General features: G+C 38.9%; 1 long non-coding RNA gene and 1 pseudogene across 3 annotated transcripts in view; one reads left to right on the top strand and one right to left on the bottom strand.

The window, feature by feature from the left end:
- Positions 1-14,435, bottom strand: part of LOC129620963 (uncharacterized) — a 33,101-nt gene that overhangs the window by 6,297 nt on the left and 12,369 nt on the right. The gene's annotated exons all lie outside the window — the stretch shown is intronic.
- Positions 13,626-14,243, top strand: LOC129620962 (60S ribosomal protein L10-like; annotated as a pseudogene).

The following is a 14,435-nucleotide window of genomic DNA, read 5'->3' as shown; positions in this document are numbered from 1 at the left end:
ACTATTGCCTGGGTCGTCCAGCTGGCCCAATAACCAAGCAGAGAGAAAACCAGTCAGAACTGAGCATTCACCAGGTGCCCAGAGCTTGACACAGGTTTCATTCTCGCAGCAGAATCTGCTTTGAGGTACTTATGATTCTTTTCACTTTCCAGATGAAGACACTGAGGTTCAGAGACGCTATGTCATTTGCTCAAGGTTACACAGCCCAGAAAGGCATGAGCTGGTATCAGAACCCATGGATTCCTGGCCTGAAGGATGGAGGTGTTTCCTCACTTCTCAGATCCTGAGAAGCCTACACCGAACGGCAGCGAGATTCATCTCCTGCAAATCTTGGTTTGACTAATTTCACAACATTTCTCAAGAATCTAGCTCTGAGAACCAGTGCACTCCTCCCACTCATCTCTGTGGTTCTCCAGACTTCTAAGTTTGTGACAAAAACCAGCCTCTCTGTGGTCCGTGGAAATAGATGTCTTAAAACAAAAGTGATCAGAACCTCAGGAACAAGGAGGATGGATGGCTACCTCTGGAGAGAGTGACGCTAGATGTTTTGAAGGATAAATAGCAACCTCTTCTGGAACTTCCCTGGTGATCTAGTAATTAAGACTTTGTGCTTCCAATGCAGGGGGCTTGGGTTCAAGCCCTGGTCAGGAAACTAGGATTCCACATGCCCCATGGCCAATGACAAAAGCAAGCAAACAACAACCTCCCTCCCCCAACAATGCTTTCTAATGCTTGAAAAATAGGAAGAGATAGCATGGCTGATGGTACCATCCTGAGCTAGAGCTGGGAGGCCTGTATGATCAGGGTAGAGCCACCTCTCTGGAGTGGGTATCCTCCTAGAAGTGTCAGGAGACACAGAGCATGTCTGTGTGCTGATAGAACTGGTCCAGAGGAGAGGGAGGCACTTAGATGGAGAAGAGACAGAATCTGGGAGAAAATCAGAGGCCTGGGGTCCTGTAATAGAGGCTTAGTCTTCAGTACAGGAAAGGACACTTCTTCCTTTGTGACAGAAGAGAAGGGAGAAGCAGGTGATAGGTAAAGTTAGGTGGGTAGCTTTGGTGGAGGGGACATCTGCTTTTGAGGGAAATGTGAGGCAAGGTCACCAGCGGCAGCAGAAAGGAGCAGAATGGCTGTTGAGGTTTGAGGAGAGACAAGAAGGTATGAAATGTTGTTCTGAAGGGTGGGAAAACCACCACCTCTGGAAAGCCTGTTGTTACCTGCAACAGATGACTGTAGCTTTAAAGTGGGACCTGTCAGCATGGCTCAGCTGCTTAGTGCAGGCATCAAGGTTGTAGACAGTTGGATTTAACTAGCCAGATGAGTATAATGCATAGAGTGTGGGGGCAAGGAAGATGGGATGTTTAGAAAGTTGTAAGAACGGACCATGCATTCTAAGTTGGCTAAAGAGAGAAGTGAGTCATGGCAGAGTGATAAAGCAGGAGATGGTTGGTAGACTGGACAATTGCTGGAACTGAATGACTGTTGGGATGGGAGTACCACAGTAGGTTACCAAGTGGACTTAACTGATGTTTATAGAGAATTCTGTCCAAAAGCAGCAGGATACACATTCTTTTCAAGTGCACATGAAACATTTTCTGTGATAGATCACATGCTGGATCACAAAACAAGCATTTGTAAATGTAAGAAACTTGAAATCATATTAAGCATCTTTTCCAACCACAGTGCGATGAGGCTAGAAACCAACTAAAAGAAAAAACTGAAAAAAAAGTGGATGCTAAAAAATAGGCTACTAAACAACTAATGGATCACTGAATAAATCAAAGAGGAAATAAAAAATAATCTAAAGACACAAAAATGAAAGCATGATGATCCAAAACCTACAGGACTTGGCAAGAGCAATTTGAAGAGGAAACTTTATAGCAATACAAGCTTACCTCAGGGAAAAGGAAAAATCTCAAATAACTGCCTAACTTTACATCTAAAGCAACTAGAGAAAGAAGAAACAAAACCTAAACTTAGTACAAAGGAAGAAATCTTATGATTAGATTAGAGCAGAAAAAAATGAAATAGATGCTAAAAAAAAAAACTATAGAAAAGATCAATGAAACTAAAAGCTGCTTCTTTGAAAAAGTAAAAATTGGTAAGCCTTTAGCTAGACTCATCAATAAAAAAAACAGAATCAATAAAATGAGAAGTTAAAAGGAAGTTCCAATTGATAACACAGAAATACAGAGAATCATAAAAGTCTACTATGAATAGCTATATGCCAACAAAATGGACAACCTAGAAGAAATGGACAATCTTTAGAAGAACGGACACTGGGTATAATGGAGAAGGAAATGGCAACCCACTCCAGTATTCTTGCCTGGAGAATTCCATGGACAGAGGAGGCTGGGGTCCATGGGGTCATAAAGACTCAGACATGACTGGGTGACTTAACACACACTGGGTATAAATTTCAACTAAAAAAATTAGAATAAATAAGTAAATATTGAACTTTGGCTAAGGATATGCATGCTGGAGTATTTAGAGGTGAAAGGCACTGATTTCTGAAACTAAATTTTAAATGCATAAAAAAAATAAGATGGATTGATGGATACGTGATCAAGTGAATAAGCAAAATGTTAATGCTAGACGTTAAATGGCAAATATGTGAGTGATTATTGTACAATTTTTTCAGGTTGTATGTACGAAAAAATTCAGGATGAAATAATGATGTAGAAGACAACATGCAAAAACAAAGATATTATATAATTAAGATTATGAATGACTTTAAAAAAATTATTTATTTTTACTCCTTGGTTGTGCAGCATGGCCATATGAGATTTTAGTTCCCTGACCAAGGATTGAACTCACATCCCTTGCATTGGAAGCATGGAGTCTTAACCACCAAACCACCAGGGAAGTCCCCATGAATGCCTTTTTAAAATCACCTAAAATATTAAACTGTGTTTTATATTCAATTTAAATACTTGTAACATTATTCTTTTTTTTTTTTTTTTTGCTGTCTGGGGAGGCCTTACAAATAGCTGTGAAAAGAAGAGAAGTGAAAAGCAAAGGAGAAAAGGAGAGATATAAGCATCTGAATGCAGAGTTACAAAGAATAGCGAGAAGAGATAAAGCCTTCCTCTTCGATCAATGCAAAGAAATAGTTGAAAACAACAGAATGGGAAAGACTAGAGATCTCTTCAAGAAAATCACAGATACCAAGGGAACATTTCATGCAAAGATGGGCTCGATAAAGGGCAGAAATGGTATGGATCTAACAGAAGCAGAAGATATCAAGAAGAGGTGGCAAGAATACACAGAAGAACTGTACAAAAAAGATCTTCACTACCCAGATAATCACGATGGTGTGATCACTGACCTAGAGCCAGACATCCTGGAATGTGGAGTTAAGTGGGCCTTAGAAAGCATCACTACGAACAAAGCTAGTGGAGGTGACGGAATTCCAGTTGAGCTATTTCAAATCCTGAAAGATGATGCTGTGAAAGTGCTGCACTCAATATGCCAGCACATTTGGAAAACTCAGCAGTGGCCACAGGACTGGAAAAGGTCAGTTTTCATTCCAATCCCAAAGAAAGGCAATGCCAAAGAATGCTCAAACTACCGCACAATTGCACTCATCTCACATGCTAGTAAAGTAATGCTCAAAATTCTCCAAGCCAGGCTTCAGCAATATGTGAACCGTGAACCTCCTGATGTTCAAGCTGGTTTTAGAAAAGGCAGAGGAACCAGAGATCAAATCGCCAACATCCACTGGATCATCAAAAAAGCAAGAGAGTTCCAGAAAAACATCTATTTCTGCTTTATTGACTATGCCAAAGCCTGTGACTGTGTAGATCACAATAAACTGTGGAAAATTCTGAAAGAGATGGGAATACCAGACCACCTGACCTGCCTCTTGAGAAACCTATATGCAGGTCAGAAAGCAACAGTTAGAACTGGACATGGAACAACAGACTGGTTCCAAATAGGAAAAGGAGTACGTCAAGGCTGTATATTGTCACCCTGCTTGTTTAACTTATATGCAGAGTACATCATGAGAAATGCTGGACTGGAAGAAACACAAGCTGGAATCAAGATTGCCGGGAGAAATATCAATAACCTCAGATATGCAGATGACACCACCCTTATGGCAGAAAGTGAAGAGGAACTAAAAAGCCTCTTGATGAAAGTGAAAGTAGAGAGTGAAAAAGTTGGCTTAAAGCTCAACATTCAGAAAACGAAGATCATGGCATCCGGTCCCATCACTTCCTGGGAAATAGATGGGGAAACAGTGGAAACAGTGTCAGACTTTATTTTTCTGGGCTCCAAAATCACTGCAGATGGTGACTGCAGCCATGAAATTAAAAGATGCTTACTCCTTGGAAGGAAAGTTATGTCCAACCTAGATAGCATATTCAAAAGCAGAGACATTACTTTGCCAACAAAGATTCATCTAGTCAAGGCTATGGTTTTTCCTTTGGTCATGTATGGATGTGAGAGTTGGACTGTGAAGAAGGCTGAGCGCAGAAGAATTGATGCTTTTGAACTGTGGTGTTGGAGAAGACTCTTGAGAGTCCCTTGGACTGGAAAGGATCAGCCCTGGGATTTCTTTGGAAGGAATGATGCTGAAGCTGAAACTCCAGTACTTTGGCCACCTCATGTGAAGAGTTGACTCATTGGAAAAGACTCTGATGCTGGGAGGGATTGGGGGCAGGAGGAGAAGGGGACAACAGAGGATGAGATGGCTGGATGGCATCACTGACTCGATGGACGTGAGTCTGAGTGAACTCCGGGAGTTGGTGATGGACAGGGAGGCCTGGCGTGCTGCGATTCATGGGGTCGCAAAGAGTCAGACATGACTGAGCAACTGAACTGAACTGAACTGAACATTATTCTTGTGTTACCAAATTTTGAAAGCAAACTTATTTTAGAAATTTTGAAATAGAAAAGTAGAAACCAAATTTTTAAAATCTGTAAACCTGTGACCCTCAGAGAATCGCTTAGTGACATATTAGTATATTTTTTTCTTTACTAATAATATCTTGAACATTTTCTTATTAGTGAATATTCTCAAAACCATGATTTTTAGATAGTATATTCCATTGTATGTATGTACTATATAAACTGTAAAAACATTCTCAATTGTTAAACATTGTCTTGTTTCCTAAGTTTTTCGATTGCAAGCAAAGCTGGGGTGAACAGTACTGGGTATACATCTTTGACTACATTTTGATATTTCTTCAGATGGATTCCTTGAAGTTGGGTTACCAGGTCAAAAGTTAGAAACATTTTTCACAATTAAAACTGGCAAATTTACATACTCCAACAAGTGTACAAGACCACTTTTTTCATGTAATTTAGTCACCTTTGGATACATATTCTTTTAGTTGTTTTGTTTTTTTTTTTTTTGCCAATTTCATAGGAGGAAGATTGTACCTTATTATAGTTTTAATCTATATTCCTTTGAATGCTACTAAACATTTATTTTCCCAAATTCAAATAGTGATTTGTATTCCTTTTTTTGAATTATCTATCCACATCTATTTCCCTGTCATTCTTGGGGAATTTTACTATTTTAATTATTGATTTACTAAAACTTTAAAAAATATTTATATTAAACTTCTTGTAAAATGAGTGTTATTCCATGCCTCACATGTTTGCTACAGATATTTTCCCTAGCTCATTATTTCTCTTTTTTTAACTGAAGGTTTTAGTTTGAGACACTTGTATATTTGGGTTTCCCAGCTGGCACTGGTGGAGAAGAACCTGCCTATCCATGCAGGAGACACAAGAGACACGGGTTCAATCCCTGGGTCAGGAAGACCCCTGGAGGAAAGCATGGCAATCCACTCCAGTATTCTCACCTGGAGAATCCCATGGACAGAGGAGACTGGTGGGCTACTGTCCATAGAGTCAGACATGACTGAAGTGAACTGAGCATTCACACACTTGTATATTTACATGTAGTTATAAGAAATAATGCAGAGAAATTCTGTACACCCGTCACCCAGTTCCAATGGTAAGATCTTACAAAATTATAGTAAAATATCATACCCAGGATATTAACATTGACACAGTCAACATACAGAACATCACCACAAAGATCCCTCATGTTGGCTTTTTTATACCCACACTTCTCTCCAGCCCCCAGTCCCTCATTAACCCCTGGCACAATGATTGTGTTCTACATTTCTATAATTTTGTCTTTTAGGAATTTTGTATAAGTAGAATCATGTAATATGTAAATGTTTGAGATTGTCTAATTTAACTCTGCACAGTTCTTTGCAGACTCACCCCAGTTGTATCAATAGCTCCCTCCTTTTCATTGCTGGGTAGTATTTCATGATACAGGTGTACCAGAGTTTAACTATTCCACCCGTTCTAGGACATGGAGGGTTATTTCTAGTTTTTGGCTATTATGAATAAAGCTGTATAAGAATTCTTATATAGCTTTCTATGTAAACAGAAGTCTTCATTTCTCTGGGATAAATGCCCAGGGCTGCAATAACTAGATTGTATGGAAGCTGTGTGTTTAGTTTTCAAAGGAACTCTCTCTTTTCCAGAGAGGCCATACCATCTTACATTTCCCCCAGAAATATGTAAATAATTGAGTTTCTCTTTATCCTTGGTAGCATTGGTGTTGTAATTTTTTTTGTTTTTGTTTTTGTTTTCAGAAATGCTAATGGGTATGTATTATAGGAGTAGCTTATGGTGGGCTTTCCTGATAGCTCAGTTGGTAAAAAATCTGCCTGCAATGCAGCAATTTGATTCCTGGGTCAGGAAGATCCCCTGGAGAAGGGATAGGCTAGCCACTCCACCATTCTGGCCTGGAGAATTCCATGAACTGTATAGTCCATGGGGTCGCAAAGAGTCGGACACAACTGAGCGACTTTGACTTCACCGTGGTGGATTTAATTTGCATTTCCCTTATGGTTAATGACATTCTACATCTCTATCTGCCGTCACTACATCCTCTTTGGCGAAATGTCACCCCATGCATTTTTCTGTTTTCTCACTGGATACCTTCTTATTTCCTTTTCTTTTTTCCCGTTGAATTTTGAGAGCTCTTTATGCATGCTAGTTACTAGCCTTCTGTCATATATGCGGACTTTGGTAGAGCACAAGTTTTTCATTTTGATGAAGGTCAATTAATCCTTTTATAGATGATGCCTTTGCTGTCAAGACGAAGAACTCTGGGTTTAGCCTTATGACTGGAAAATGTTCTCCAATGTTTCTCTCTAAAAGTTTTATAGTTTTACATTTTACTTTTAAGTCCATGATCCATTTTGAATTAATTTTTACATAAACTGTGAGGCTAAGGTTGAGAGTTTGTTTTTAACCTATAGATGTTCAGTTGCTCCAGCACTATATTTTGAGAAGTCTATCTTTCCTCCAATGCTTTTGTACCTTTGTAAAAAAATCATTTAGGTGTATATGTGGAGATCTATCTATTTCTGGATACTCTATTCTGTTGATCTAATGTTCATGCCTCTTTCAGTGCACACAGGCTTGATTAATGTAGCTATTTAATAAATCTTGAAAATTAAGTAGATTAATTCCTCCAGTTTTTTCCTTTTTTTTTTTTTTGGCCATGCCATGAGTAATGTGGGATCTTAGTTCCCTGACCAGGGATTGAACTCATGCCCCTGCACTGGAAGCATGGAGTCATAACCACTGGACTGCCAGGGAAGTCCCCCTTCCACTTTTTTCTCATTTAAAATTGTTTTAATTATTCTAGCTTTTTGGCCTTTTCATAGAAATTTTATAAAAAAAACCTTGGCTATGTCTACAAAAAAAAAATCTTTGTGGGTTTTGATAGAAACTGCGTTAAACTTAGATATTAGTTTAAAAATGAGTGGCATCCTTACCATGCTGAACTTTCCAATCCATTCACACAATCTGTCTCTCCATTTATTTAAACTTTTTTTCTTTCACTAGGGTTTTGAGTTTCAGCATACAAGTCTTCTCATATTTTGTTAGATTTGCACTTAAGTATCTCATTTTTTGAACAATTTAAAATGGCATTTTAATTTCAGTGTTCACACGGTCATTGCTAGAATGAAAAATGAAAGTGCTAGTTGCTCAGTTCTGTCTGACTCTTTGCGACTCCATGGACTATAGCTTCCCAGGCTCCTCTTTCCATGGAATTCTCCAGGCAAGAATACTGCAGTGGGTAGCCCTTCTCTTCTCCAGGGGATCTTCCCAACCCAGGGATCAAACCCACATCTCCTGCATAGCAGGCAGATTCTTTATCTTCTGAGCCACCAGGGAAGCCCATCAGATCAGATCAGATCAGATCAGTCGCTCAGCCGTGTCCGACTCTTTGCCACCCCATGAATCACAGCACGCCAGGCCTCCCTGTCCATCACCAACTCCCAGAGTTCATTCAGACTCACGTCCATCGAGTCGGTGATGCCATCCAGCCATCTCATCCTCTGTCGTCCCCTTCTCCTCCTGCCCCCAATCCCTCCCAGCATCAGAGTCTTTTCCAATGAGTCAACTCTTCGCATGAGGTGGCCAAAGTACTGGAGTTTCAGCTTTAGCATCATTCCTTCCAAAGAAATCCCAGGGCTGATCTCCTTCAGAATGGACTGGTTGGATCTCCTTGCAGTCCAAGGAACTCTCAAGAGTCTTCTCCAACACCACAGTTCAAAAGCATCAATTCTTCTGCGCTCAGCCTTCTTCACAGTCCAGCTCTCACATCCATACATGACCACAGGAAAAAACCATAGCCCATATAGAGGTATAATTGATTTTACTATGTGGATCTTGTATACTATAACATTGATGAACTTACTTTTTAATTTTAGGAGGGTTTTTTTGGGTAGATTCCCTGAGGTTTTAGGCAGACATTCATGCCATTTGCTAATAGTGCCATTTTTGTTTGTTTCTTCCAATCATTATGCCTTTAATTTTCTTTTCCTGCCTTAATACTCTCACTAGAACTTCTGCATTATGTTGACTAAGAGTGATGAAAGGGGAAATACTTGCTGTGTTCCTGAAATCTGGGAGAAAGCATTCAGTCTTTCTCCAGTAAGTAAAATGTTAGCTGTAGATTTTCTGTATTGAGTTGAAGTTTCCTTCTCTTTCTCTTTTTCTAGGAGTCTTTATCAAGAATGGATGTTGAATTCTGTCAAATGCTTTTCCTGGAATAATTGATAGGACTGAGTGAGTGATTTTTCTCCTTTAGACTTTAAAGTGGATTATAGTAACTGATTTTCAAGTGTTGAATTAACCTTGCATCCTGGGAATAATATTCATTTTGCTGTAGTGTATGATTCTTTTTATATAATGCTGAATTCTATTTGCTAATATTTTGTTAAGGATTTTTACATGTATATTCATGATAAGAACTGATTTGTAGTTTTATTTTTTTTTACTATTTTTATTTGGTTTTGGTATCAGGGAAATACTAGTTTAATATGTTATGAAAATTCTTTTTCTACTCTCTGGAAGAGATTGTGTAGAATTGGTGTCAATTCTTCAAATGTTTCATAGGCTTTTCCAGTGAAACCATCTGGGTCTGATGCTTTCATTTGGGGTGAGTTTTTAAGTTATGAATTCAGTTTCCTTAGTAGTTATAGGATCAGCTACTCAAGTTATCTGTTTCATCTTAAGTAAGTTGTGACAGTTTGTGTTTTGGGGGGAATTGGTCTTTTTCATCTAAGTTGTCAAATGTGTATAGAGTTGTTCTTAGTACTTCCTTATTTTCCTTTTGATCTCTGTAGGATCTGTATGAAAATTCAATTTCATTCAATTTCATGAAACCTCAATTTCACTCCTGACATTGATAATTCAAGGCTTCTCTCATTTTTTCTTTGTCTTCCTAGTTTTGTAATTTTATTGATTTTTTTCAAAGAATCAGCTCTTTGTTTCATTGGTTTTCTGTTTTCAATTCTATTGATTTCTCTTCTTATCCTCATTATTTCCTTTCTTCTTCCATTATGTTCAAAGAAGAAAGTCTTTATGATATCAATCTTAAAATCATTGAGGCTTGTTTTATGGCCCAGGATACAGTCTATCATCATATACCAAGATAAATGTATACCAAGATGTACATGTACCAAGATATATTCTATTAGGGGGTGAAAAGAATGTGTAACTCTGCTGTTATTGGGTGGAATGTTCTAAAAATGTCAATGAGATCCTGTTGGTGGTTCTTTTCTTCTATATCCTTGCTGATTTTCTGTCTAGTTCTATCACTTGTTGAAAAAGGAATATTGACGTCTTCAGCTCTAAGTGTGGATTTGTTTATTTCTCCTCTCAGGCCTGGTACTTGTTACTACATATATTTTGCAGCTTTGTTGTTGGTGTATATATGTTCAGGACTGCTGTGCTTTCTTGGTAGATATGTCCTGTTATTACTATGTAATGTCCCTCTTTGTCCCTGGTAAAATTTTTTGCTCTGCAGTTTGCTTTGGTATTAATATAGCCACTCTTGCTTTCTTTTGATTGCTATTTGCATGGGAGTTATATTTTCTAAAGAGCCTCTTTAAAATGGTAAATAGATGATGAGAATTATAGTTGAATACTTTTAAAACGTAGACTAAACTTTTAGCTATACATAAAGAGAAGAATCCAAAGTGCAAAGACCAAGCAGCATTGCTGAATTCACTTACTTTATTCCCAGTGTGCTCTCTTGTGGGTGAACAAATCAATAAAAGAATAATGTATTCTAGTAACTTTGATATGCCTAATTCAAAGCTGGCTTATACCAATCCTTCTAGAGCTTATGCCAAAGAACAGAACTATAATCAGAGGTCTTCTCCTAATTTGTATTTTCTGGGGACAATTCTCCCAGCCTCTTCCAGAATTTTGCTGGATTCCCCCAGACCTCACATTCACAAAAGATCTTAGATATAGGATTTTAATATTTTTCCAAATGAAATTATATGTATGACCACAGAGGCATGCCAACAAGTCTGGAAGAGGTTTATCAAACACCTTTAAACTTGTGACCCATTAGTGGGCCCATACTGATGATTGTGTCCTGTGAAAAATATTTTTACAAATTCTGTAATTATCTTCTAATTAGCACAAGTATAGTAAATTTTGTTATGCTGGTTTTTTGTATTAAAATTGCCAGTTTAAAAAATGTAGATACTTAAAATATGCTTTGATTTTTGTGGCCCCATTCAGATATTTCTTCATTTTTAACTTACTAGGAATCTGGAAAAAAAAATGACATTAACAAAGTTCTCTTTTGATGGTTCAGTGAGCCCTGAGTCCTTTGAGTATAGTATGCCCTGATCTAGGATGACTGGATTCATATTAGCTGATTATTTAGGCTTTTACCTAGAAAGAAACAGAACTCAAGTATTTTCCACTTGTGTTAGAACAACACTCTGAAAGAATCAACACTAGAAGGGTTGCTTTCTATCCATGAAACATATGGGGGGATGCTGATCTACCAACTCAAATAAACCGTTTAATATAACCAAAATGTATATCTTGTCCTTTATGTATGTAATAGCAGGCAAGCTTCCCAAAGTAAATACAAATACAAAGTAGCCATTTTATCACCTTTTCTGAAAAGTCAAAATCTGCTTAAAAACTGATGCCACAACTGTGAAATATAAATGCAAGCCAAAGATTAAGCCCCAGTCCTTTAAGATGGGATTTGTTGGTGAATTTAGATACTAAAGGGCTTCCCTAGTGGCTCAGATGGAAAAGCGTCTGTCTGCAATGCAGGAGACCCGGGTTTTATCCCTGGCTTGGGAAGATCCCCTGCAGAAGGAAATGTCAGCCCACTCCAGTATTCTTACCTGGAAAATCCCATGGACCACGGAGCCTAGTAGGCTACCGTCCATGGGGTCACAAGGAGTCAGACACGACTGAGTGACTTCACTTCACTTTAGATACTAAAAAAAAAAAATTCCAATCCTCCAAATCATGGAGGCTATAAGAAAATTTCAGGAAAGTTAATGGCCTAACTAACTTGAACACTATCATGGGTTAAAAGACTTAAAAAAATCAACCGCAACACAATGGATGTTCATGCCATTCCACTGTTCACTCACTGGAGGTGACAGCCTGAGGCCACACTGTGGTCAAAGAGAAAGGTGGGATTATGTGTGGGTTATATGTTACCATCCTCATATTGAGCTTCCATGATAGCTCAGTGGGTAAAGAATCCGCCTGCAATGCAGGAGATCCAGTTCAATTCCTGGATTGGCAAGATCTGCTGGAGAAGGGATAGGTTACTCATTCCAGTGTTCTTGGGCTTCCCTTGTGGCTCAGTTGGTAAAGAATCTGCCTGCAATGGGGGAGACCTGGGTTTGATCCCCGGGTTGGGAAGATCCCCTGGAGAAGGGAAAGGCTACCCACTCCAGTATTCTGGCCTGGAGAATTCCATGGACTTTATAGCCAAGGGGTCACAAAGAGTCAGACATGACTGAATAACTTTCACTTTCTTATCCTCATACTGGTGTGATCTGACAGAGCCATATATAGGTATTATGGTGGGATTCAAGCTTTGAAATCATGGTATATGTAATCAGAATTAACGTAGATTTTTGTCTGTTTTCCATTGCTACTTTAACAATAATAAAAGCAGTCCTTCTGAGGCTTAAAAGATAAATATTAAAAGAACAAATAGATACAGAAATCTTATTAACTGATTACTTAGGATCATTTCTTTCAAACCACTGATACATTAATTTGGAGCAAAGTTTAAACTGTTGTTTTGTTATGGTTTACATAGGTAATATACTCACATGGGTCAAAAATCAAACAAAGAAGTGTGCAATAAGAATACAATATTTAGAAATAAACCTACCTAAGAAGGCAAAAGACCTGTACTCCAAAAGACCCCAAATAGTCAAAAAATTCTGAGAAAGAATGGAGCTACAGCTAATTATGCTCCCTTACTTCAGACTATGCTACAAAGCTACACTCATCAAAACAGTATTGTAACTGGCACAAAAACAGACACAAAGATCAGTGGGACAGGATCGAAAGCCCAGAAATAAACCCATGTGCCTGTGGTCAGTTAATCTATGACAAGCGAGGCAAGAACATATAATGGAGAAAAGACAGTCTCTTCAATAAATTGTACCGGGGAGACTGGGTAGCTACACGTACGATAATGAAATTAAGATATTCTTTAACACTTTATACAAAAATAAACTCAAAATGTAGTAAATATCTAAATATAAGATGGGATACCATAAAACTCCTAGGGGAAAACATAGGCAGAGCACTCTTTGACATAAATCACAGCAACAGTTTTTCAGATCTGTCTCCTGGAGTAATGAAAAGTAAAAACAAACCAATGGGACCTAATTAAACTTAAATGCTTTTGCACAGCAAAAGAAACTGTCAGTATAATAAAAGACAACCGAAACAATGGGAGAAAATATTTGCAAATGATGCAACTGACAGGGATTAATTTCCAAAGTAACCAAAGAGCTCATAGAGCTCAATGTCAAACAACCAAAAACAACCAAACAATCCAATCAAAAAAATGGGCAGGAGACCTAAATAGACATGTCTCCAAAGAAGACATACAGATGGCCAACAAGCATGTGAAAAGATGCTCAATACTGCTATTTATTAGAGAAGTGAAAATCAAAACTACATGGAGGTATCACCTCATACTAGGCAGAATAGCCATCATCAAAATGTTCACAAACACTCTTTCCCTTCAGAAGGCCACTGAAGATCCTGGTGTTGCCATGGGCCACCACCCCGCCCTGTATTATTGGTACTATAAGAACAAGCTATACCTCAAGTCCCACTTCTGCCGAAGTGTTCCTGATGCTAAGATCCGCATCTTTGACTGGAGGCTAAAGAAGGAAAAGTGAATGAGTTCCCACTCTGTGGCCATATGGTATCAGATGAGTATGAGCTGCTTTCCTCTGATGCTCTGGAGGCTACCCATATTTGTGCCAACAAGAACATGGCACCAAAAAGTTACAGCAAAGATAATTTTCACTTCCAAGTGCGGCTCCACCCCTTCCTCATCTGCATCAACAAGATGCTGTCCTGTGCTAGAGCTCATAGGCTCCAGACAGGTATGTGCTATGACTCTGGAAAGCCCCAGGGCCCACACCAGCCAAGTCATAATGTCCAACCACAACAACCTGTAGAACAAGGAGCATGTGATTGAGGCCCTCCACAGGGCCAAGTTCAAGTTCCTTGGCCACCAGAAACCCACATCGCCAAGAAGTGGGGGTTTTACTGAGTTTAACATGGATGAATCTGAAAACATGATAGCAGAAAAGCAGCTCACCCCAGAAGGCTGTGGGGTTGAACACAAGCCCCTGGACAAATGGTGGGCCCTGCACTCATGAGAGGCTTGGCAATGTCCCCTCCTTACTCATGCCCACCAATGAATCCTACTTCCTTACCAAGAAAAGAAAAAAATTCACAAACAAATGCTGGAGAGTGAAGTGAAAGTCGCTCAGTCGTGCCCGACTCTTTGCGACCCCATGGACTGTCCATAGAATTCTCCAGGCCAGAATATGGAGTGGGTAGCCTTTCCC

The sequence above is a fragment of the Bubalus kerabau genome, chromosome 10 (genome assembly GCF_029407905.1).
Source record: "Bubalus kerabau isolate K-KA32 ecotype Philippines breed swamp buffalo chromosome 10, PCC_UOA_SB_1v2, whole genome shotgun sequence".
In the NCBI taxonomy this organism is placed as follows: Eukaryota; Metazoa; Chordata; class Mammalia; order Artiodactyla; family Bovidae; genus Bubalus; species Bubalus kerabau.
The sequence above is the reverse complement of the archived record's forward strand: the minus strand, read 5'-3'. Positions and strand labels throughout refer to the sequence as shown.